Genomic DNA, 27,417 nt, shown 5'->3' on the forward strand with positions numbered 1-27,417 from the left:
TACATTGCCAAATTTAATTAATAGGAAAATGAAATAGTAGTGATAGGATAAAAGATTAGAAATAGAATGCATACTACTTAGAAAAACTAAAATAAAGTAAAATTAAATTGGATTATTAAAAAATGACAAATATTAAAGACTTTGTTTTTGAGCTTTTGCCCTGCATCACTGTAATAGGTTTTTCCCAGTATGTACAGTGGCAAGGCCATTTCTTTCATTTCTTCCTCACTGTCTACACCTTTTCTTTCTTTCCTCTCTCTAATTTTTAATTCTGTCTTCAAACAAGCTTTAGATCATAGTCATTCACAGATACAATATAGGGGACACCCATATATCCAACATCAAACCCTTTCCTCTTTTTATATGTTCATGTTATATTTTCTGCAGCTGATGTACAGAAATTGAAACATAATTATCAAACATGGTTCCATTTTGGCTTACACTTTGCTTTATATTTTAGATTGTACAATTTTCTAAATTTTTAATTATCTTATGTTTTACATTATGCTTTACACTTTTGCCTATACACTTTTGTACATTTTTGGTGTAATTTAACATGTCCGATATTCATCATTGCATGATCTTGTGAATCACTTTCCATTGCCCCCCAGTTACCCTGCTTCCATCTATTCCATACCTCTTTCCACCACTCCCCAGGTCCACAGTGATAATCAATCTTCACACTTGAAGGACAAGGTTCACAGATACTTGCAACGATCCTGAATGCTTGGCATACTAGACTGTCCTCCCCAATTGGGAACCACCAATTCTCTTTTTTTAAAAATTATTATTATTATTTTTTATTCATTTTTTAAAAATATATTACATTCAAAAAATATGAAGTCCCACTCAACCCCACCGCTCCACCCCCCCCCCCCCACAGCAAAACCCTCTCCCACCATGATGACACATCCACTGCACCTGGTAAGGACATCTCTGGGCATCGCCACACCCCATAGTCAATGGTCCACATCATAGCCTACACTCTCCCACGTTCCATCCAGTGGGCCCTGGGGGGATCTACAATGTCCCGTAGTTGTCCGTGAAGCACCACCAGGACAACTCCAAGTCCCGAAAATGCCTCCCCATCTCATCTCTTCATCCCATTCCCCACACCCAGCAGCCACCATGGCTACCCTTCCCACACCAATGCCACATTTTCTCTGTGGACATTGGATTGGTTGTGTCCATTGCACATCTATGTCAAGTGGGGGCTTAGATTCCACATGGATACTGGATGCAATCCTCCTGCTTTCAGTTGTAGGCACTCTAGGCTCCATGGTGTGGTGGTTGACCTTCTTCAAGTCCATGTTAGCTGAGTGGGGTAACTCCAATAAATCAGAGTGTAGGAGCTGAAGTCTGTTGAGGCTCAGGGTCTGGCTATCATATTGTCAGTCCAGAGATTCAAATCCCCTAACTATATCTTAAACCCCAACACCAACTACAATTCCAGTAAAGTAGCATGAAAGTCTTGTGAAAAGGGATCCCATGTGAGTCCAGTTCCATCATGCAGAAACACCAGCTCCAAAGAAGGGCCACGTGACATGGCAGTGAACCCCATCTGCCATGACCACAGAACCCGTGGGTCTCTTTATCCCTCAAAAGAACCAATACCTGGGGTTGTATCTACTTTATCTGTCTCTTAGACTCTGCTCAGTTGTGCATAAGGGCATTCCTTCAGACAACCTCCAGACTCTTTTTTAGAGACTCGTAGCCATATAAACTCATTTCTCCTTTCCATTTCCCCCTTATATTAGGTCAAACAGCATTTTAAAGTCATATTATTATATGTAGACAGGGATATTCTGCTGATCCTCATTGAACCTTTAATTCAAGGTCATTTTCTAGTTGCATCTTCAGCTGGTATTTGGTAGTGATCCCCTGGTGCCAGGGAGGCTCATCCCCGGGTGTCATGTCCCATGCTGGGGGGAATGAACTGCATCTACATGCTGAGTTTGGCTTCGAGACTGGCCACATTTGAGTAACATGAAGGCTGTCAGGAGGAAACTCCCAGGCACAATGCTGCTCTAGGCCTTGTTCTTATTGCAGGTGTATAGGCTCACAAGCATAGTCATTAGTATCAGGAGCCCACTGTTGGACCTTCATTCCTTCCTGGTTCTTACCATTGCACCTGGTGGACTGCCACTTCTCCCCTAGGGACCACGACAGAGCACCCCTGGCCAGGAACCCAGTACCCCCCCAGCTGTTGTTTTTAATTGTTTCCACTATGAGTATATCTAAACATTACCATGCACCCTGGACATATGCCCTGTATAACTCCCTGTCAACCATATATAGCCTGTCAATAACATCCCATACCAGTATCCTCCACCATCATTGTTCAACCACTCTGTGATCCAAAACTTCCTGTAAAGTGAATCCCTATATAATGTCAGGTTCCCTTACTAGTAAAATGGAATATAGCGATGAGTTTAAAGGTTAGATCTAGAGTATATATTGATTTGGAAAAATTTCTACATCCTGTCTTTTTCTTCTTTTTTCCTAATTATTGAGCTTCTCTTCACAAGAGTCTTAGATCACAGTAATTTATATATACAATATACAGTACTTCCACACATCCACCATAAAACCTTTTCCCTTCCACAGCGATAATCTTTTAACTTATTCATATCATATTTACTGAAACTGATGTACAGACTCCGAAACAATACCTTTCAAACAAGGTGACATCTGTGCTAACAATGTGGTCCATACTTTAGGATAGACAGTTTTCTAAATTTTTTAGTTATCCTATGTTTTACATTATGGTTTACATTATTAGTCTGTCGTCCCCTGTATGTTTTTGGTGTAATATTACATGTTTTATATTCATCCTCGTGTACTCTCGCGAAACTCCTCTCTTGCCCCCACATTTACCTTGGTTCCATCCATTCAACATCCATTTTCCCCTCCACTTGGGGCCCACAGTGACAGCCAATCTCCATTTCCCAAGGAGCCACGTCCAGAGATACTTGCAACAGTGCTCAGGGCCTGACTTGCTCAACTGCCCTAATGCCCTGGGAACCACCCTTTCTCTTGAGAGATACAGTTCTCTCTATTTGATGGTATTAGTCCTCCCCAGGATGTGGGACCACCCCAACTCTCACTTCTTGGGTCTCTACCTAATGGTACAACCCACCCTGGGAAAATGAGCATTCAGACATTCCCCAGGAGTCCATCCCGCATCAGAACATCCCCTCCGAGAATCCTAAACAGGTAACCCTCCTAATTATATTTTGATACGATTTTCTCAGCATTTTACTCTCAACCAACACCTGACACTCTCCTTTGTTTGTATGTTGCCGCTCCCTCCCCCCAATTTTGTGGGCAATATTACCCATCCACCCATCCCCAGCCCCCATCAAACCCGTAAAGCCCCACCCAAAGGCAACTCCTTGCCCCCATTTTATCTCTTCTTTGTGCTCATACTTACCACCAGCTCATCTTAGATTCCACCCCTGCAGACGTTGGCTCACATCCTTCCTCCACCCCCCAATTTCCTGTAAGCCTATTTTCCAGTCTCTAGGTCTCTGAGGCAGCTTGCTTATTTCATATTATTGAGGTCAGTTAGTATTTGTCCTTCAATGCCTGGGTTGCTTCACTCAACATAAGGTTCTCAAGATTCATCCATGTTATCACGTGTGTTTGCAGTGTATTTGTTCTTACAGCCGAGTAGTATTCCATTGTGTGTATATACCACATTTTATTGATCCACTCATCTGTTGATGGGCATTTGGGTTGATTCTAACTTTTGGCGACAGTGAACAATGCTGCTGTGAACATGGGTGTATATATATTGGTTTGTGTCCTTGTTTTCAGTTCTGCTGGTTATATACCCAGCAGTGGTAGTGCTGGGTCATATGGCAAATCTATGGTTAGGTTTTTGAGAAACTGCCAAACTGTCCTCCAGAATGGTTGGATCCTTCTGCATTCCCACCAGCAGTGGATGAGTGTTCCCCTTTCTTCACATCCTCTCCAGCATTTGTATTCTTCTGTTTTTTTCATAGCTGCCAATCTTATGGGAGTAAGATGGTATCTCGTTGTAGTTTTGATGTGCATTTCCCTGATAGCTAGAGATTTGGAGCATTTTTCATGTGCATTTTAGCCATTTGTGTTTCTTCTTTGGAGAAGTGTCTGTTTAAATCTTGTTCCCACTTTTTAAATGGGTTGTTTATCTTTTTATTTTCAAGATATAGGAGTTCTTTATATATGCAAGTTATAAGTCTCTTATCAGATATATGGTTACCAAATATTTTCTCCCATTATATGGGTTCCCTTTTTACTTTGTTAACAAACTCCTTTGAGGTGCAGAAGGCTTTAATTTTGAGGAAGTCCCATTTATCTATTTGTTCTTTTGCTGCTCGTGCTTTTGGTGTGATATTCATGAAGCCATTTCCTATTACAAGGTCCTGTAGATTTTTCCCTACACTGCTTTCCAAGATCTTTAGGGGCTTGGCTCTTATATTTAGGTCTTTGATCCATCTTGAGTTGATCTTTCTATATGGTGTGAGATGATAATCCTCTTCCATTCTTCTACTTATTGCTATCCAGTTCTCCAGGCACCATTTGTTGAATAGGCCATTCTCTCCCAGTTGAGAGGGTTTGGTGTCTTTATCGACTATTATATGGCTATATATATGAGGTTCTATATCAGAACTTTCATTTCAATTCCATTGGTCTCTGTGTCTCTCCTTATGCCAATACCATGTTGTTTTCACTACTGTAGCTTTGTAGTATGTTTTGAAGTCAGGAAGTGTGATTCCTCCAATTTCGTTTTTCTTTTTCAATATGTCTTTGGCTATTCGGGGCCTCTTTCCTTTCCAAATAAATTTCATAGTTAGTTTTTCTAGTTCCTTAAAGAAGGCTGTGTTGATTTTCATTGGGATTGCATTGAATGTGTAGATCAGTTTTGGTAGGACAGATATCTTAATGCTATTCAGTCTTCCTGTCAATGAACAAGGAATATTCTTTCATTTATTTAGGTCTTCTTTGATTTCCTTGAACAGTCTTGTATAGTTTGCAGTGTATACGTTTTTTACCTCTTTAGTTAAATTTATTCCTAAGTATTTGATTTTTTAAATTTACTACTGTGAATGGTATTTGTTTCTTGATTTCCTCCTGATCTTGCTCATTATTGGTGTACAGAAATGCTACTGATTTTTGCACATTGATCTTATAACCTGCGAATTTACTAAACTCATTTATGAGTTCTAGAAGCTTTGTTGTAGATCTCTTAGGGTTTTCTATGTATAGGATCATGTCATCTGGAAATAATGAAATTTTGACTTCTTCCTTTCCAATTTGAATGTCTTTTATATCTGGTTCTTGCCTCAGTGCTCAAGCAAGTACTTCTAAGACAATGTTAAATAGGAGCGGAGACAATGGACTTCCTTGTCTTTTTCCAGAGTTTAGAGGGAAGGATTTTAGGATTTCTCCATTGTAAACAATGTTGGCTTTAGGTTTTTCATATATACTCTTTATCATGTTCAAAAAATTTCCTTGTATTCCAATCTTTTGGAGTGTTTTTATCAAGAAAGGGTGCTGTATTTTGTCAAATGCTTTTTCTGCATCTATAGATATAATCATGTGATTTTTTTCCTTCAATCTGTTTATATTGTGTATTACATTGATTGATTTTCTTATGTTGAACCATCCTTGCATACCTGGAATAAATCCCACTTGGTCGTGGTGTATAATTCATTTAATGAGTTGTTGAATATGATTAGCAAGTATTTCGTTAAGTATTTTTGCGTCTAGGTTCATTAGAGAAATTGGTCTGTAATTTTCCTTTCTTTTGGTGTCTTTGTTTGGCTTTGGTACTAAGGTAATGTTGGCATCATAGAAGGAGTTCAGCACTGTTCCTTCTGTTTCGATTTTTTGGAATAGTTTCAACAGGATTGGTGTTAATTCTTTCTGGAATGTTTTGTAGAATTCACCTGTGAAGTCGTCTGGCCCTGGGCTCTTCTTAGTTCAGAGATTTTTAATGACTGATTCTATGTCTTTGCTTGTGATTGGTTTGTTAAGACCATCAATTTCTTCTTTTGTCAATATAGGCTGCTTATGTGTTTCTAGGAATTTGTCCATTTCCTCTAAATTGTCATTTTTGTTGGAATATAGTTTTTCAAAGTATCCTCTTATGATAGTCTTTATTTCTGTGGGGTCAGTGGTGATATCACCTTCCTCATTTCTTATTTTGTGTATTTGCATCTTTTCTCTTTTTTTCTTTGTTAGTATCGCTAAAGGTTTGTCAGTTTTGTTGATCTCAATGAACCAGCTCTTGGACTTGTTTATCTTTTCAAGTGCTTTCTTATTTTCTATTTCATTTAGTTCTGCTCTTATCTTTGTTATTTCCTTCCTTCTTCTTCCTGTTGGGTTACTTTGTTGTTGCTTTTCTAATTACTTCAAATGTGCAGTTAGTTCTTCAATTTTTGCTCTTTCTTCTTTTTTGATATATGAATTTATGGCTATAAATTTCCTTCTCAATACTGCTTTTGCTGCAATTTTGGTATGTTGTGTTATCATTATCTTTTGTTTCAAAGTAGTCAGTGATTTCTTTTGAGATTTCCTCCTTGACCCACTGTTTTTCTCTAAGAGTGTGTTGTTTAACTTCCATATCTTTGTGTCAAATCTGGGTTTCTGGCCCTTGCAGATTTCAAGCTTCTTTCCACTGTGTTCAGAGAAATTATTTTGTATGATTTCAATCTTTCTGAATTCACTGAGACTTCCCTTGTTGCCTAGCATGTGGTCTATCTTGGAGAATGACTCATGTGCACTCGAGAAGAAAGTTTACCTTGCAGTATTTGGGGGTAATAATCTGTATATGCCTTTTAGGTCCAGATCCTTTAACATATTGTTCAAAGTCTTTGTTTCTTTATTGATTCTCTTTTGAGATGTTCTGTCCAATGGTGATAGTGGTGTATTAAAGCCCCCACTATAATTGTAGAGGCATCTATTCCTTCACTTAATTTTACCAGTGCTTACCTTGTGTATTTGGAGGAACCCTTGTTAGAGGCATAAATATATATGTTTGTTTTTTCTTCTTGAAAGATTATCCCTTTCACTAATACATAGTGTCCATCTTTGTCTCTCACAATTGTTTTGCATTTAAAGTCTATTTTTTCTGATATTAATATAGCTACACCTGCCACTTTTTGGTTATTGTTTACCTGTAAGATTGTTTTCTAGCCAATCACTTTCAATCTCTTTGAATTCCTGGGTGTAAGATATGTTTCTTGTAGACAGTGTATAAATGGGTCATATTTCCTTATCTAATCTTCCAGTCTGAGTCTCTTGACAGGTGAGTTTAATCCATTGATATTCAGTGTTATTACTTTCAAGGAATTACTTATATAGCCATATTTTCTTTGGCTTTGTGTTTGTCATATTTTGTTTGATTTTTTTCCTCTTTTTTCTTTTTAGTTGTTCTTACACTCTCCTCCAACTCTGTCTCTTCTGTTTTTTCTTTCCTCTTGCAGAACTTTCTTTAGTATTTCTTGAAGAACAGGTTTCTTGTTGGCATACTCTCTTAGTTTCTGTTTATCTGTGAATATTTTGAACTTTCCATCATTTTTGAATGTTTGCTTTGCTGGATAAAGTATTCTTGGTTGGAATTTTTTTTCTTTTGGTACCTTGACTATGTCATACTACTGCCTTCTTGCCTTATCCATACTGCATTGGCAATTTGACAAGTATATGTCTTGGGGTAGGCTTGATGGGGTTTATGCTGTTTTGGAAGCATTGTGCTTCCTGGACATGGGCATCCATCTCCCTCAATAGGTTTGGGAAGTTTCTAGCAATACTTCCTCCAACACCCCCTTTGTCCCCTTTCCCTTCTTTTCTTCTGAGATGCCTATAATTCATGTGTTTGTGAATTTTGCATTGTCATTCAGGTCCCTAAGTCCCTGCTGGAGTTTTTCTATCTTTTTATGAATTGATTCTACTATCTGTTTGATTTCAGATGCACTGTCTTCCACATCACTAATTCTTTCTCCTACCTCTTCAAATCTGTGGTTATTTGATTTCTTGGAGTGAGCTGTTAATCCCCATTATATCCATTATCTTTCTGTGTATGTTTACAATTTCTTCTGTATGCTCTCCAAGTGTTTTCTTAATATCCTTAATCTCTTCCTTCACTTCATTAAATTGTTCTATGATGCGTGTTTTGAGAGCTTTGATTAGTTGTTTGATGTTCTCTTCCTTTTCCTGGTTTTTAGTTTGTTCATTGGATTGGGCCATGTTTTCCTGATGCTTGGTATGGTTTATAATTTTTTGTTGATGTCCGGTTATCATTTTATCTTGATGGGTTTATTCAGTTGATTAACTTCTTCAAGTAGTCTCAGGGGTTTATTTAGGTGTTGTTTTGTTTGCATGTTAAGTCTTCTCTTTGTCACTTTGTTCTTCTTATTGTATCTCCTTGTTGTCTATCAGTGCCAGAGAAAGCAAAAGAGGTAAGAAAATAAAAAGTCTAATAGTAGTATTGATAGCAACCATGTGATAGTAACCATGTGATATCTAGGAGAATGGATATTAAACTCATATAAGCTGTGTAGAGTTGTAACAGTAAAAAAGTGGAGTACCTGTAATGACGTAGTAAACTGAATATGGAGAGGAATACTGTATGAATTGAAGGCCAGTGTGGACAGGAGAGAGGGAAAGAGAAAAGAAAGGAGAATAACATAACAGTGAATAAAAGATAGAAAACAGAATAGAGGAATTAGAAATAAAAAGTCAGAAAAACAGAGAGGTGGAATGTAAAAGAAACAATAGATGATGGAGGATAGAAATATGTAAAGGAAAGGGGATATTATTGGTAGCCAAAATCAGTACACACAGAAAAGAGGAAATCGAGGATGAGGAAGCACAGCAAATAAGAAACACTACCTGCAGAAGCTAATATAAAAAAGAAAAAAGAGAAGGAAAAAAAGGAAGTAAGAAAAAGAAGAAAAAAGAAAATGAGAAAAGGGCCATGGGGGGGGGGGGATGAAGAGGATGGAAAAACAAGAAAACAAACCAATAAAAAACAATAAAAAAAAAACAGACAAGGCCTCAAGCAAGCAATCCTCTTTGCAACTGAATAAACTGCTTATGATTCTGATCTTCCCCCTTTATCCCTTTCTCACTTCCCTCTCTCCCAGGGCAGCAGGAAGGCTGTGTGAGGGCTCCTGTTGGAGACTGAAATGGGACCCTGGTGAACCAACTCACCACAGAAAATAATGACTCTTAATTTCTTGAGAGAGAGCACCCACAGCTTGTCAGGAACCCTAAATATGCTATTGGAAGCCTACAAAGCACATCCTACTGTCTCTCTCCCTTAGGTGTGCCCCAGGGGGCTAGTTAATTTTCTGATTCCATCTTCTCCCAGACTAAGTTTCCTATCCCAGGGCATTTAGGTAAGTTGGGCTCCCTCAGCAGATTTGTCTCTCCTCTCTTCCTAGGCTCTTCACAAGCCAGCTGGTATGCTCTTCCAAACTCAAAGGGGGGGGGGACCAGAAAATTGAACCTGCAGTCTTTGCATCCTTCTGCACCCCCCACCAAAAACCTCCCTCTCCCAGAATTAGTACAAGACCAGAGGGCTAGGGGAATGCTAGAATTTGGGGAGTGCTGGTATTGGGGAACCAGAGGCCTGGGAGAATGCAGACTTGGTGTACATGGGTCTGGGGAATGTGCATTATGGATGTTCAGGGAACACAGGCTTGAGCATCACATGTTTGGGGAACATGGGGCTCAGGATTGCTGCCATGTGATCAGCATTTTTCAGAGAATGCTTCAGCCCCAGCCCTAGGGGGAAGGGTTTTGCCTTCCCACAGCTTCTGGCTTCAGTGTTAGAAACCCACAGTTTTACCTTGAGGAAGCACTAATTTTGTTGCAGTCTCTCCAGATTGACTGGAACCTGCTTTGTTGTTTCCTGAAACAGCCCACTCTGGCAGGTTTCCATCCCCACTCATCCGGTTCTTTGCAGGAGAGATTACAAGGGTATACTCACTTGGATGCCATCTTGTCCCTTTCTGCATATTAATATTAAACTCACTGCTTTGAATAATATTTCAGATGACTCAACTGGTTTCCAGGTAGATAATCATAGTATCTGATCCATTTCCACTGCTGACATGGTAAAAATCCTCTTTTCAACCTATGCTCTAAGACATTGTACTACTATGCTCTGAGACATTTTACTACTCTTCATTTTGTCTTGTACTTTATGAAAGTTATCTCCATTTTGCTTGTTTTGGAATATCTCTAGTTTGACTTCATTTTGAAGAATATTCTTCAAATATATAGAATTTTAGTTTAACTTTTATTCTTGTTTATTCCTTTCAAAACTTTGGACATTCTTGATAATATGACTTTATGAGTCTGAATTTTTTTCTTCTGATATATACATATATCATATATATATATACATATATATGTGTGTATATATATATTTGACCTTAGGTTTTCTTCAGTTTATTCTAATACACTGAGCTGTAATTTAAAAAAAGATTTTTTTCATCAACATTTTGGGATGGGAGAGGGAATGGAGAAAATTTTTCACCAGAAAATTTACAATAAGGAACATAATGCTATCTCCTGAAAATTGCTATAGACTATCCACACCTCATTAAGTTCCAAAGTAGAAATCACACATGCAACATACCCTGGCCACAGCACAATAAGTCATCAAATAAAATAGCTGACCACCCAAAACAAAACCCAAATATCAAGCACAAATACCAAGTAAATTTTGATGTTAAGATATTTAATATGGTTTAAATTGATAAATTGATGATAACATCTATATGGAAAGATGAAATATGCAGAATAGCCATTTTTTTTTCAAAATGAAGAATAAATAAGTTACCTAATTATCATGGTACTCTTTACATTGTCCTTTCATTTTCATTCATTTTATTCTCATTTTCTGTTTTCTAGCAGTTTGATGCAGAAAACTGAAATTTCATCACACTTTTTATTATAATTAGAACAGTATTAAAGTAGCTGGAGTTTTAAAAGTTTTATTTGAGCTTTGCTTTCCTTGTATTATGTAGATCCATATATATATATAATTGGTTGTTGACATTCTACAATTTTCTTTAATTTTAGAGAGGAATTTTAATCCAAATTTGAATGATCTATTTTGTTTTTATTTAAAATTAAGTTACATTTTTATTACTTTTTTTTATCCCCACCCTTGTGGCTTTTTGCTTGCTGTCTGCTCTCTGTGCCCATTTGCTGTGCATTCTTCTGTGACGGTATTTATTTATTTATTTATTCCCCCCCTTGTGGCTTGCTTGTTGTCTGCTCTCTGTGTCCATTTTCTGCATGCTCTTCTGTGTTTTTGCTTGTCTCCCTTTTTTTTTTGTGTCACCTTGTTGAGTTGGCTCTCCATGGCACTGGCAGGCCAGGTGGCACTCTGCCATGCTGGTGGACCAGGTGGCACTCTGCGGCACTGGTGGGTGAGCCTGCCTTCACAAGGAGGCCCTGGGATGCAAACCTGGGGTTTCCCATATGGTAGATGGGAGCCCAACTAATTGAGCCACAGCCACTTTCCTATTTTTATTACTTTTTAATAGCAAGAGTGCTGATTGTATTATTTAATGTTTTGAATTGGTATTTTCTTTGTAGTTTCCTCAGCCCATTCTTTTATTTTGAAGCATGCTAATTACATTTAGGTGTGTTCATAGTGAAGATACTTAATATAGAGCTGAATTTAACTTAATGACCTGACCTATGCTATTGAATATTATAATAGGTTAATTAAGCCCTTTTAAATTTATTGACAAGAAAGTCATATTTGGTTTTGTATTTCTCATTTATTTTATAATACTGTTTTCTATATATTAAATAACCTATGATGTGTTCTTTAAGAACTTTAGTAAAATTGAAATTCGTTAAAAAATGTGCACTTACTGTGGATGAACTTTCAGGAACTGAGCAAACTTCTGTACCTAGCACTCGCGTCAAGCATTGCATTATCCCAGGTACTCCATAATTCCTATTTGTTTCTCTTTCCAGTCACTAATCTCCCAACACTGAATGGCTCCATCCAGTGATTACTATCCTAATTTGTAACTATAAATTATTTTGTATGTTTTTGTTGCATATTAATATAATCACAGTTTTGCATGGGACAGGAAAGACAAGATGGCCATTGCAAAGGAACTTTGGAAAGTTCATTCATGTACAGAGCTGGACTTGGGTAAAGTCTGGGTTCATAGAAGTTTAAAGTTATAACATTAGTTAAATTAAATACTTTCTTGAGATGATCCTAGAATAGTTATCTGATTTTATGTTAAGATGTAATGCGTACTATGTAAATTAATTTTCAAAATTTAAAAATAATCAATCTTGCATTACTGAAAGTAACCAAAAAGTTTTCCTTAAAAATTTAAAAGTATTTTTGGTAATGATTCTATCTTGACATGGATTTCTCTTTAACCTATCTAATTTCTATGATTTCCAAATGAATTTAATAAAGACATGTATTACTAATCATAGTCTGTAGTTTTTCTTTCAGTTTGTTAACTTTTGTTTTCTAGGAGTGTATCAATTTAATATAAAATATAATGTTCATTACCACAAAATGTACAATTGTATCTTTTTAGAATGCTTTTAATATATTTTATGCAATTTTTCTTCATTCCTAATATAGGCAATTCGTTCCAAAAGATTTGTTAATTTCATTTTTAGGAGACGGGAAGGGCAGAGCTCCAGCCGCTGTTGCTGGTGGCCGCGGCCGCTGCAGTTGCTTGAGCCCCAGGTGCCTCGTCTCTTGCTGCAGCCCAGGACGGCGGTTTGCTGGGAAAGGGGTAGTCGATGGCGGCGGCACCAAGGAGCCTAAGCCCTCTTCAGTGTCGTACGGGTGGCCGGAGGAAATTCACACAAACGGAAAGGAGTAACAGAGAAGGAAGTAACTCTTCACTTGTTACCAGGAGAACAGCTGCTTTGTGAAGCCAGCACAGTACTGAAGTATGTCCAGGAAGATTCACGTCAGCATGGGATCTATGGGAGCCTTGTCTGCACAGACTTCAAGGTGCTTTCTTTTTTTTTTCAAGATGCTTTCTTGAGTGGTGATGAATCTGCATTTGATAATGATGAAACTCAATTGAAGAAAAGGCTTATAGGAGAAAATGACATCACAGTCCACTGTGTTGATTAGATTTACGGGGAGAGTAATGAGAAAAAAACAAACCAAACCAAAAATCTCTCTTTGGACAACTAAAGAAATATCCCAAGAAATTCATCATCCACTGCAATGACTTCCGAGTATTCCACTTATCTTGGCATAATCCATCATAACCAAGCTCCTAAAGTACTTAAACATTTGTTCCTGTTTTTCTGTGTACTGCACAAAGCAGTACAGCCACAGATGCCAAGAACCTTACTGTAATGTTTGAAAGGCTCAAGGACTGGTGTTGGTAATTAGAGACCAAAGGCAAGGTGAAGTACTAGGCAGTGTCAATGAGGGCCATACAGTTTGTGAAAGGTTGCTAGAGCACTTCGTTGTCTCTATCCCTCCTTCTGAAGAGGATAGTCCACACGTCCATGGTCAAGGAGTACCAATAGGGTGTTGGTCCTGCCACAGTGGATGTGCCATTTTAAAAATGTCACCTCTGCCCAAAGAACAGGAAGATGGCAATTTACAAATCCAAAAAAGCTTCTTGGATGGAATTTACAAGACCATCCACAGCTACCCTATGAAATTGTTAAAACTGAAGACCTATCAAGCAACTTCTGATTCCTGCAGGAAATCCAGACTGCATACTTTAAATTTAAACAGGTATTTCTGATTGATAATAGTACTGAATTTTTGGACACAGATAGAAAATGGTTTTCTCTGTTGGAAAGCAGCAGCTGGCTTGACATAATCAGACATTGTCTAAAAAAAGCAATAGAGATTACAGAATATTTGGAAGGACAGAGCATGAATGTTCTTCTCTTAGAGGAGAACACTTCTGACCTCCACTGTGTCGTTTCCTCTCAGGTGCATGTGATGATGGACACACACTGTAGAACTAGGTTTGGTTTCCAGAGTCTCATGCAAAAGGATTGGATCATTGGTGGGCACTGTTTCCTGGATCACTGCAACCATCTATGCCAGAGTGACAAAGAAGAAAGTCTCCTGCATTCCTGCTTTTCTTAGATTGTGTGTGGCAGCTGGCACATCATTCCCCAGCATTTGAATTCATGGATACTTATCTGTTTTGTCAGATAGCCTGTACATACTTATTTTTAGCACCTTCTTCTTCAATTTACCCATCAAAATGATACTAACATGGATAGGGAAGGCCAGGATACACAAAGCAAGCCTTTGCATCTGCTCACCATGTGGGATTGGTCTGTACAGTTTGAACCCAAAGCCCAGATGTTGCTCCAATACCATCTTAATGTGGAAAAGCCAAAAACTGGACAAAGGTCAGTGAAAAGGAATGTGTTTCATACATCAACAACAACTTTCTTTGCCACTCACTCAGCCTAAACCATCTCCCAAAAGAGGGTTTTTCAGGGGAGAAACAGATCATTTAATTAAAAACCCTCTAAGCAAGAGAATTAGCAAACTTATTAATTCTTCAGATGAGCTGCAAGACAACCTTTGGGCATTCTATGACAGATGGCACATAAACCTACTGACTACTGTGGTTTCTTGTTGCCTCACAGAGAGGGGCCAGAAAGCTAAGTCTGGGCCCAGTGGTACTTGAGTTGGATTAAAGAAGTCCAGATCCTAATTGGCACAGTGGCCACTAGAGCAAACTCTTGGAAAGAATGGAGGAAGGTCAGAGCTTACAAGAGAAAATAGAGACACAACAGGCAGGTGGCCTTCCATCAGAGGCTCTCACCCTGCTGAGGAATTCTGCCTGCCTGTACCATTTGTTTTGCTCCAGCCACAGTCCTCTAAGTCTGTCTTACCTACCAGTGGTTGGAAAGCTCTGTGAGATGAAGACTTGGCCAAACAACAAGGTGAGTTTGTGGATCTAGGTGATGTGTGACTTGTTTTTACAGTTATTGTGAAAAAAGAATATTGAAGATTGGGACAGGAATCGAGCACCTTTGATCTCTGGAGTAGTGTGCCATGCGAAGCCCAATGCTGGTAGGGTCATTAGCTTGGTGCTGTGTTGGGGTAAACCTGTGCCTTCAGGAAAAGAGCTGGTTCTTGTGTTGTTTGTTTTTTGGATTGTTTTTCATGGGCACGAAAGACTATGCCATTAAAATCATATATCTATTATTATTAATTGAAAGGAACTATTACTTGACCCTTAGTAGGATTCTGGTGGTTTTCTGGTGATGCATAAGTATTATACAGAGCCTACAATGGCTGATTTACTACCAAAAAGGGCTTTCATAAGATATTCTTGGACTTGATACTTTCTTCAGGTCCTTTCTGTGCCAAGATAATTTATCCTACCACTGGGAATAGTATGTTTCTCTATAGCCGATCTCAGAAGCAAGTTTAGCTTTCCATGATATTTGTATGGCAAATTAAAGATTCAAATAGAGGTATCGAAATGTAAGACATTTCTTCCTCAGTGTCTGCATCCTTTTTTTTTTCCTAATTTTTAATTTTGTTTTAAAAAAAGTTTTAGATCATAGTAAATATACAATATAGGAGACTCCCATATATCCAATGTCAAACCCTTTTCCCCTTTCCCCAGCAATGACATTTTTACATGTTCATGTTATATTTGCTGCAGCTGATGTACAGATTTTGAAACATAGCTATAAACCATGGTTCCATTTTGGTTTACATTATGGTTTATATTTAATTTTTTAATTTTTAAAAATTTATTTCTCTTCCCTTCCCCCTTCCCCCCAGTTGTCTGCTCTCTGTGTGCACTCACTGTGTGTTCTTCTGTGACTGCTTCTATCCTTATCAGTGGCACCAGGAATCTGTGTTTCCTTTTGTTGTATCATCTTGTTGTGTCAGCTCTCCATGTGTATGGCACCATTCTTGGGCAGGCTGCACTTTCTTTCGTGCTGGGTGGCTCTCCTTATGGGGTGCATTCCTTGCATGTGGGGCTCCCCTGTGCGGGGGACAGCCCTGTGTGGCATGGCACTCCTTGCGTGCATCAGCACTGTGCATGGGCCAGCTCCACACGTGTCATGGAGGCCTGGGGTTTGAACCATGGACCTCCAATGTGGTAGGCAGACGCCCTATCCATTGGGATAAGTCTGCTTCCCTATGGTTTATATTTTAGATTGTAAAATTTTCTAAATTTTCAGTTATGTTATGTTTTACATAACGGTTTACATTTTAGCCTATAGACTTTTATACATTTTTGGTGTAATTTAATGTGTCCTATATCCATCACTGCACGATCTTGTGGAACACTCCATTGCCTCCCAGGAAAAAGCGAATCCTTGGAGAACCCATGGGTAAGTCACTTCCGCAAGCTTCCAGCCTGTGCCCAGCTGTGGCCACTTGACCACATCAGTCCGGGTCCATCAGTCAGTCCCTTGAAAAGTGAACCGCGGCCGCGCGCCCTGTCCTCGTGCCTCTCAGCTATGAGTGTCACGCATGCGTCCTCCCGACCTGCCCGCCTTGTGTCCCTCCCCTCCACATGCCTCTTCACTATCCCGTGGCGCGTCCTTGCCCCGCAAGCTACCCCCTCCTCCCCCACCCCCGGCACCTCAGGCATTGGCGCTGCCTCCTGGAGCTGGGGTGGGAGACCGGTGTGCCCTGCACCCGTCTGGGGCTTGCCCAGTGGCATTGGTGAATATCATTTCCCTCTTCCCCTGGCTGTTGTCATTTTAAATGGCCAGGAACCTGAGGCCTATATTTATAGAGAAATACGCATCCTGAAGGCTGCTGTGGGCAGCATTTGATTGCCTCCTGAAGAGTTTGTATAACTTGGAAGGGGATTCCCGTTTTCATATTTTTTGAACTTTGGAGGTTCAAATATGGACAGCTGAAAATTACACACACACCCCCCCCCGGGCCATCTTGGTTTTGAGAGTCTTTTGGCTGAGATTTTGCCATCTCCCAGGAGCTGTGTCCAACTCCTGTGCATCTGAGCCTTCTCTAGCTTCTCTCAGCTTAACTCTTAGCACCTGTGAGCCGCGGTGTGGGTCAGGGCTAGAAGAGCCTCTTGTATTCTGTCATGATGCCCCTAAGAAGTCCTCCTGGTGGGACTTAGGTGGTGGGGAGTGGGGAGATGAACGCTGCAGCCAGCAGCTACCCCATGGTTCCCTGTAGTGGGTGACAAGCACTTGACGTCACCGAGGCCATGCTGTGTGAAAAATTCAGTCCCACGGTGCCTGAACTGTCCATCCAGGTCTGCTACGATACGGTCACCAGCCATTCCCTGGATCATGCCTACCTCAACTTCCAGCAGCCGGCTGATGTTGAGTGGGCCCTGGACACCAGGAGCCTTGGATGTGATTAAAGGAAAACCAGTGCAAATCATGTGGTCTCAGAGGGATTCCTCTTTGAGACTATCTGGTGTGGGAAATGTCTTCAGCAAGAACCTCAACAAATTCATAGATAATAAGGCATTTTATGATACTTTTTCTGCTTTTGGAAACATTCTGTCTTGCGAGGTGGTGTGTGATGAGTACAACTCTAAGGGTTATGCCTTGGTCCACTCTGAATTCATAAGAGGCTGCTGACAAGGCCTTGGAGAAGATGCACATCATGCTCTTCAATGACCTCAATGGGCAGATTTAAGTCTCAGAAAGAGGAAAGATGAACTTGGAACTAAAGTGAAGGAATTCACCAATGTTTATATCAAAAACTTTGGGGAAGAGGTGGATTATGAGAGTCTTAAAGAGCTATTCAGTCAGTTTGACAGGACCCTAAGTATCAAGGTGATGAAAGGTGCCAGTGGGAAATCCAAAGGCTTTGGCCTTGTGAGTTAAGAAAAACATGAGGATGCCAATAAGACTGTGGAAGAGATGAATGGAAAAGAAATCAATGGAAAAGTCATATATGTAGGCCATGCACAGAAGACAGTTGAATGGCAGGCTGAGTTAAAATGAAAATTTGAGCAGCTGAAAGAGGGGAGGATTAGTCAATATCAGGGGGCGAATCTCTATATTAAGAACTTGGATGACACTATTGATGATGAGAAGTTAATAAAAGAATTTTCTCCTTTTGGCTCAATGTCCAGTGCTAAGGTGACACTGGAGAATGGAAGAAGCAAAGGGTTTGGCTTTGTCTGATTCTCATCTCCTGAAGAGGCAACCAAGTCAGCAAGAGATGAATGGATGCATGGTAGGCTCCAAGCCACTGTATGATGCCCTGGCCCAGAGGAAGGAAGAGAGAAAGGCTCACCTGACCAACAGTATATGCAGTGGGTGGCAGGAATGTGAGCACTCCCTGCCAGTGTCATCTTTTTTAATATTTATTTTTTTAATTTCTCTCCCCTTCCCCACCCTTCCCCCCAGGTGTCTGCTCTGTGTGTCCATTCTCTGTGTGTTATTCTGTGTCTGCTTTTATTCTTGTCAGTGGCACCCAGAATCTGTGTCTCATTTTTGTTGCACCATTTTGCTGTGTCAGCGCTCCATGTGCGCAGTGCCACTCCTGGGCAGGCTGCACTTTCTTTCACACTGGGTGGTTCTCCTTATGGGGTGCACTGCTTGCACATGGGGCTCCCCTACGCGGGGTCACCCCTGTGTGGCATAGTTCTCCTAAATCAGTTTCAGCCTGCAACTGGTGGCTACTTTGTGCTGGCAGTTCCACAAGCTCAGGGAAGACCTCCATACTATACAGATAATCAGCATAGATGAGGCCTAATCCACCCTGCAAAAGTTAGGAGATCCCAAGGCTTCCAAGGAATGCCAAGTGCTATATACCAATCTGGGCCTCGTCGAACTCTTCACCATCTGGCTCCAACTGGTAATGCTCTGACCTCTCATGGCCTCCCTGCTACCACTCAGAGAGTCAGATCTGAGTACCCCGACTGCTTGGCTATGGGCTTTGGTGGGGCTGGTGCCATCCAGGAAGGGCTGACTGACAGCTGCCAGTCTGGAGGTGTATCCACGCTGTGCAGAATTTAGCACTTTCTGCTGGAGTTGCTACTGCTGCTCCCCGGGCTATTGCACCATTGAAAATGCCTCCAGCATACACAGCTCTCATCCTGCAATTCAGCCTCTGTAGGTACCAAAGCTCCCGGGCTGTTGCACCATGGAAAATGCCTCCAGCATACACAGCTCTCATCCTGCAATTCAGCCTCTGTAGGTACCAAAGCCTGCAGTCCATGTGCAGGGCTAGGAGCTCCTGATCACCTCCCTGCTGGCCTCCGCAAGCCCCAGGACCAGAAGCAGATGCTGGGAGAACATTTGTTCTCACTCATCCTAACAATGCATTAGAACCTGGCTGGAAAGATTATGGAAATGCTGCTGGAGATTGACAACTTGGAGCTGTTGCACATGCTGGAGTCTCCCGAGTCCCTCCACTCCAAGGTGGATAAATCTGTGGCAGTTCTACAGGCTCATCATGCCGAGAAGGAAGCTGCCCAGAAGGTGGGTGCTGTTGCTGTTGCTACCTCTTAGACAAGGAAAGAGCGATTCAAAAGCAAAATAATCCCTCATGGATTTCAGCTCAAGGTTTGAAGACTTCTTACCTTGTCCTATGAATTTCAATACCAAGAATCACAAATTACAAATTTAATAGATCATTTGGTATCAAAAGGTCAATTATGAAGCACCTGGAGTTTTTCAGTTATGCAAATATATTCTCTGGGTTCTGCTATGGCCCAGTGTTGCTGGTTTTTTCTATCATGAATTTTTATTTTATCTCCCCAGAAATTAGTTTTATTTGATGTACCCAAGTCTTAAGTTTCTCAATAAAGGAAAAAAACCTCCATTAAAAAAACAAAACAAAACAACATACATAATGTGAACACATGTAAATTAAAAATACAGATTGGTAATCAGGCAGATGGATGAATATTATCCAATTATATACATTAGTAATAAGCTGTAAAGATATATACTCAGTTATTAACAGCAGTTACTCCTTTGGAAGAAAACAAAATTGAGATGAAGGGAAAAGTTATTTTTCCTTTACAGTTTGCATACTTTTGCTTTTGAACTATTGTATGGGCATGTTTTTGTATATTACTTGTATGATTTTTGTAAGTACTACAAAATAAATTATATATATATATTCTAATGAAAACAAGAATATATGGGTTTTCCTAAATAGTAGCAAAGTTAAATCAACATACTTAGGTATTTTTAGCACTGATTGATTGGGATTACATTATTTTTAAAAAACTGTTTTACTCTAATATATATCATTTTGATTTATATTAAGATCTTTGGGGATCTCATATATAGCTGTCAAAATGGAATTTTATTTCAGCATCAGAAATAATGCTTAGGAAGTAAAAGTTATGAGATTCCATGTACCAAAATGTATTTTGCCCTTACTCTTTATTTTTGTTGAATATGGAATTTTAGATAAAATCATATATAACTTTACAAGTTTTTGAACCCTGGGTGTGTGACACGAACTTAGATAGTCTAATTTCTTTTACTTTATAGTTATATTTTTCTCTTTATTTACACTTTGTATACTTTGTTTCCTGCATTGTAACTATTCAGTTATTTCATGTGGCAGTACTTATATATTCTGTAAGATTATATATAAATATACTGTATTTGTTTTACAATTTTAATTTTGCATTTTCCACCCTAAGCATATCTTTTTGCTAGGACCGGTTATTTTGTTCAAATGGAAATATATTTCAGTTTTTGCTATAGCCAATTTTCTCTGGAATTCTATACATGAAAAGAATGTCAGGATAAGAATTCAAGAAATTGAACATTAGTGAGAAGAATGCAAGAACTTTAAGTTAAATTATTTGGTCATTCCATTTTGCATCCACACTGGTCAATGAAAGAGGAAGGAGGGGAAAATGGACGTAGAACCCTAATATTTATGAGCAAATTTTTTCATTCATCTTCCTAATTGTACACACCACTTTTATTCTTACCCACTAACATACTTGCTAACTCAGAGGTTTAAATATGTGAGAACACCCATTCTTCCATTCTCCTTTGCTTCAAGAACTCCACATATATTCTTGACCTATGCTCCCATAATAGTTCCTATGCACCAATATGTTATATTGCATTCTTTTTCAATATCTCTCAACCCTTGCATTATCTGATTGTTCTCAGTTATTAATTCATATCTGCTCTTTGTAGTGTGAGGAAGAATGGGAGAGAAAGGCTTGTGAGAAACTGTCATAATAAACCAGAGTTTGATTAGCATATTTTTATAAAATATTGTCCATTTCTCAACACCATTTATTTACAGTCTAAAGTTTTCATTCTCTATCCATAATACAATAGAATTTATAGCATTTTCCATTGAATTTGCTTATTTTAATGTCATCAGTAATCTTTTAATTGTCCTTTCATTCCATGAAGGTAATGAATGTAATGACTTAGAGTGGAAACACTGAGGAATCCTTTCTCACTTAAGAAAGTATTTCTTCTATTGATAGTTGATTTTCCATTATTGGTCTACTTTTTACCAAAATAAGAGTAGAAGAGGAAAAGGGAGAAAAATTAAGAAAGGAGAGTGATGTCATCAACATAGCAAATGCCAGACATCCCCTAAAAACAAACAAAAACAAACAAGAGACTGAATGAATAAAAGTACAAATCTCACTTACTTAAAACCCTGGAGGATGTTAGACACTAGAGAAGGACTTCACAAATGCTCAGTCATAGAGAGAGACAAATACTAGGTAAGAAATTTTTCTCCCAGGTTGCTTCTCCTTTATTGATCTTCCTCATCTCATGAATCACTGGAGTCCCTCAGAGACACAGTGACTGGGAACCCTCCATCACAGACACAGGCTCTAGAGCCACACACAAAAATGAATTAGAACCTCATGCATATCCAGTCACAGAGTCCAATTCCACAGAGTCCCAGGACAGAAGTCAAAATATTGTGGAGCATGGCATAAAAAGCCATGTCTGTGGGTGGGAAAAATAACCTGCATCTGGAAATGGTGCATGCATTGAATTCAGTTTCTGTTGGCTGGAACACATAAACACAAAATGGGCTTTTCTGGTGTGAGCTGTCTTTCTGGATTGACGCCTCCTATCTTCCTGGTGTTACCTCTCTAAATCTTTGAACTATTGTACATTCCCAGAAATGAAAATGTAAGGAAAATGGGGTTCCGAGTTATGGAAAGAATTTAATAAATCACTGGGGCTGGGGGAAATTTTGGAAAAGTACAAACAGTGAATATCAAAATTCCTGTGGAAGGAACAGAGGAAAGGAAGTTTTCTCCTGGAGATGAAACAACTGTACAAAAAGTTCAATCTGAAAAATTGTACTACATAACCAGGGAAACTATCAGATGAAGCATAGCCAAAACATTTTATTGGTTAAACATGGGCCACATTCATTGTATAAAATAAGGCAGGCTAAGCTTCAAAAAAATCTCCATACAAAGTCAATCATCACTAAACCCTAAGCAAGAGAAAGAAGCTGACTTTCAGAGTAAGCCCATCAAATTCTAGACATCAGCAAATAATTACAAGCCTTGTTCAGTCAAGGGAAACTAATGAAAACTTCAGTGAGGACACAATTTGGAAGAACTAATCAAGGATGTTTAAATAAATCTCTTAAATCAATTAAGATGAAGGAAAATATGCATAAAGAAATAAAGGATATTAAGCAGGCAATATGCGTGGGCCTCCTTGACCCATGTGGAGCTGGCCCATTTGCACTGCTGATGCACACAAGGAGTGCCATGCCACACAGAGGTGTCCCCTGCATAGGGGAACCACACGTGCAGGGGAACTCCACACCCAAGGAGTGCACCCCATAGGGAGAGCCACCCAGCATGAAAGAAAGTGCAGCCTGCCCTAGAATGGTGCCACACACGTGGAGAGCTGACACAACAAGATGATGCAACAAAAAGAAACACAGTTCCCAGTGCTGCTGATAAGGACAGAAGCAGTCACAGAAGAACACACAGTGAATGGACACAGAGAACAGACAACTGGGCGGGGGGGAGATAAATAACAAAACAAAACAGAAGACAATATGTGAGCCTAAAGAAACATAAAAAGTTTTGCAAGGATTAAAAGAAACATAAAATTAAGGGGGAAAATGACAAAATAAAAGATATTAATAATGAACCAGCAGCACACAACAGCAGATTTGAACAGGGAGAAGAAAGAATCAGCAAACTATAAGACAGCACACTCAAACACAGACTGAACAGACAGAGAAAAGAATAGAAGAGAGTGGGCAGTATCTCAGAGATTTAAGTGACAGTGTAAAGCATAAAAGCCTATATATCATGGGTTTCCCAGAAATAGAAGAGAAGGAAATAGGCAAGAAAGAATATTTGAGAACATAATGGTCTAAGTTTTCAAAAATCTTATGAAAGACTTACATGTCCAAGAAGAACAATATATTTACTCCAAACAGAAAAAATCCTAAATGAACTTAATCAAGACATAAACCAATCAAAATGCCAAATACCATCAACAGAGAGAAATCCAAAATCAGCAAGAGAAGACTGATTAACCACATACAAGGGATATGCAATAAGACTAAATAATGGAGGGCGGGGCAAGATGGTGGTTGAGTGAGTGCACCTGATAGTCTCTCCTGCAAAGAAGCGGCTGGACAGCATTAAAATTTTTCAGGATCAGGCTGTTTCAGGATTTTGCAGGGCAGGAGGTGTCTGGACATCGATTTTGTGGGAAGGTAACAGAGAAAATTCGTGTAAAAGATAAAATTGAGGCTCTCTTACATGGAGTTAGGGGCTGCGCGTGGGACGCTCCCCCCTGGGGTGGGCAGAACCGTGGCACCGGCACTGCAGCGGTGATTCCTGGAGGGCCTGCAGTACTGGGGAATTCATAAGCCCTGAGCAGGCTATTAAGGGGCTAACAGGGCAGGAGGCCTTCGCAAACCAATTTGGTGAGACAGATGGGAGTTTTTTGCGAAGCGGGGAATTTTTGATTTCTGACATGAATAATAGTGCTTCTGGTTAGAGCTCTGCCCCCAAGGCTGGCTGCTGATCTGCAGTGGCCTTAAATCACTCGCAGCAAAGAGACGTCACCAGGAGGCTATTTCGGGGGATTGCAGGAGGGGAGGCATCTGGAAGCTGATTAGGGGAATCTTTTGCAAGGCATGGGATTTTCGGTTTCAGACACTGATACAGCGCTTCCAGCTAGGGCCCCGCCCCATAGGCCTGGATGCAGATCTGCAGCGTCCTAAAATTGGCTACAATATAGAGGCGCCCCCAACTGGCTCTTTCGGGGGCTTCCACGGCAGGAGGTGTTCTGAAGTCGAATTGGTGATACAGCCACAGAAGACACCCTAGAGAGAGGGGGAATTGTGGGTTTCGGACACTTAGGTCAGAGTTTGCAGATGTGACCTCTCCCATAGGGCTGGCATCCAGCTGTGGGGATCCCTGAAGGCTGTGTTGCACTGCGGTGCTCCCAGGCTCCCTGTTAACTGGATTTGAGGTTGCCAGGTCTGTGTCCCCTAAACCCTGGTGCCCACACCCCAGAGACTCACACCTCTTGAGTCTGCAATATCACAGACTTTCCATCCCTGAATCCACCACACCCTGAGGCCCATCTGAGGTCCTTGATAGTCCTAGACCTCAACGTTTGCGTTTTTTAATTTTAATTTTAATTTTTAATTTTTAATTTTTTATTGTGCTGGTTGCTAATATTGCATTATTTCTTAGTCTTTTCTCCCATTGTATCCCCCAAGATATTTTATTTTTTTCATTTATTGAGGGATTTTTTGTTGTTGCTGTTGGTGTTCTATATCTTCTTTTCTTTTCCTTACTTGTTCCCTCCCTTTTCTTTACCCACCCTCCTTTTTCTTTATTTCTTTCTTCTCTCTCTTTTTTTTCTCTCTTTTCTCTTGTCCCTCATTTTCTTCTTATTTTATTTTATCTTAATTATACAATAGGTGCTGCAGGGAACACCTCACATTTGCTGGGTTTCCTCATTCTCCGTTGCCTCATTTCTGTGTGAATTGATTTTGGCTACCTACACTATCCCCTTTCCCACACATCTTGATATCCTCCATCATCTACTGTCTCTCCTATATTACACCTCCCTTTCTTTGGTCCCCAAAGTGTCTAAATCTTAATTTTTAAAACTTTTGTTTTGTCTTCTGTCTTTTATCCACTCTTGAAACTACTGCCTTTCTTTTCTCTTTCCCTCTCTCACAAAAACACTAGCTTTTTAATTCATAACATATTCCTCCCATATTCAGTCAACTACCACATTATAATTACTCTACTTACTGCTATAACTCTACACAACTTACATGAATCTAATATCCATCCACCCAGATCTCATATTGTTGCTCTGTTAACATTTATTAACAATGCTACTTTACACATTTTCCTTTCTTACACAATTGCCTTTCCCTGACCCTAAATAATTTCCTTCAAAGTGAACTCAGCCAGCAATAATAAATTAGAATAAGAAGAACAAAGTGACAAAGAGAAGATAAAACACTTATGCAAAAACAACAGCTAAATAATCCCCAAGACTAGACAAAGAAGCTAAGGAACTGATTAAACCCATCAAGATAAAAAGATGACCAGACAGCAACAAAAATTTACACACCAAATGAGTAATCAGGAAAACATGACTGAATCCAATGAACAAACTAAAAACCAGGAAGGGGAGCAGAACTTCGCACAAGTAATTAAAGATCTCAGAACATATATCACAGAAAAATTTAATGAAGTAAAGGAAGAGGTTAACAATATGAAGAAAACAATTGGAGAGGAAATTGCAGACATACACAAAAAGATAACAGATATGATGGGAATGAACACCACAGTTCAAGAAATCAAAAATACACTTGCAGCAAATAACAGCAAATTACAAGAGACAGAGCAGAGAATTAGCGATGTGGAACACTGTATATCGGAAAACAAACAGATAGTAGAATTGATCGATAAAAAGATAGAAAAAATCCAGCTAGGACTTAGGGACCTGAATGACAATGCAGAATGCACAAACATACGTATTATAGACATCCCAGAAGGAGAAGAGAAGGGAAAGGGATCAGAAGGAGTGTTGCAAGAAATAATGGCTGAAAACTTCCCAAATCTAATGAAAGAGACAGATGTACATATCCAAGAAGCACAATGCACCCCAAACATCATAAACCCCAACAGGCCCACCCCAAGACTTGTCAAATTATACAACGCTCAAGGCAAAGAGAAAATTCTAAAAGCAGCAAGAGAAAAGAAAACCATCACATACGAGGGAAGCTCCATAAGATTAAGTGCTAATGTCTCATCTGAAACCATGGAGGCAAGAAGGCAGTGATATGATACAGTCAAGGTACTAAAAGAAAAAAAAAATTGCCAACCAAGAATACACTATCCAGCTAACCTAGCATTCAAATATGATGGAGAGTTCAAAATAATCACAGATAAACAGAAATTGGAAGAGTATGCCAACAAGCAACCTCCCCTTCAAGAAATACTAAAGGGAGTTCTGCAGGAAGAAAGGAAAAAACAGGAGAGGCAGAGTTGGAGGAGAGTGTGAGAGCAACAAAAAAGATGAAAAGAGAAGAAAAACAAATAAGCAAAATATGAAAAACACAAGTCCAATCAAAATATGGCTAACATAAATAATTCCTTAAAAGTAATAACACAGAATGTCAATGGATTAAGCTCACCTATCAAAAGATTCAGACTGGGACATTGGATAAGGAAATATGACCCATCTATATGCTGTCTACAAGAGACACATCTTAGACCCAGAAATTCATGGAGGCTGAAAGTGAATGGTTGGAAAACAATCTTACAAGCAAACAATAACCAAAAAAAAGGCAGGAGTAGCTATATTAGTATCAGACAAAATAGACTTTAAATGCAAAACGATTGTGAGAAATGAAGGAGCCTACATTTTAGTGAAAGGGACAATCTGTCAAGAAGAATGAACAATCATAAATATTTATGCTCCTAACAAGGGCGCCTCTAAGTACGTGAGGCAAATGCTGGAAAAACTAAGTGAAAGAATAGATGCACCTAAAACTAGAGTGGGGGATTTTAATACACCACTATCAACTCTGGACAGAACATCTCAAAAGAGAATCACTAAAGAAACAAAATATTTGAACAGTATATTAGAGGAGCTGGATCTAATAGACATATACAGATCATTACACCCAGACACAGCAGGATATACATTTTTCTCAAGTGCACATGGATCATTCTCTAAGATAGACCATATGCTAGGACACAAAGAAAGACTTAATGAATTTAGAAAGATTGAAATCATAGATAATAATATCTCTGACCACAGTGAAGTGAGGCTGGAAATTTACAAGGGCCAGAGGCCCAGATTTCACACCAAGATATGGAAATTAAACAGCACATTCTTAGAAAAACAGTGGGTCAAAGAGGAAATCTCAAAAGAAATCAATGACTACATAAAACAACTGGTAATGATAACACAATATACCAAAATTTA

General features: G+C 39.4%; 2 pseudogenes; both read left to right on the top strand.

The window, feature by feature from the left end:
- Positions 1-12,123: 12,123 nt before the first annotated feature.
- Positions 12,124-14,966, top strand: LOC101426054 (myotubularin-related protein 12-like; annotated as a pseudogene).
- A 2,163-nt stretch (positions 14,967-17,129) lies between these two features.
- On the top strand, positions 17,130-19,468 carry LOC101425601 (polyadenylate-binding protein 4-like; annotated as a pseudogene).
- The last annotated feature ends 7,949 nt before the right edge of the window (positions 19,469-27,417 follow it).

Source organism: Dasypus novemcinctus, chromosome 22, assembly GCF_030445035.2.
Source record: "Dasypus novemcinctus isolate mDasNov1 chromosome 22, mDasNov1.1.hap2, whole genome shotgun sequence".
NCBI classification, from domain to species: Eukaryota; Metazoa; Chordata; class Mammalia; order Cingulata; family Dasypodidae; genus Dasypus; species Dasypus novemcinctus.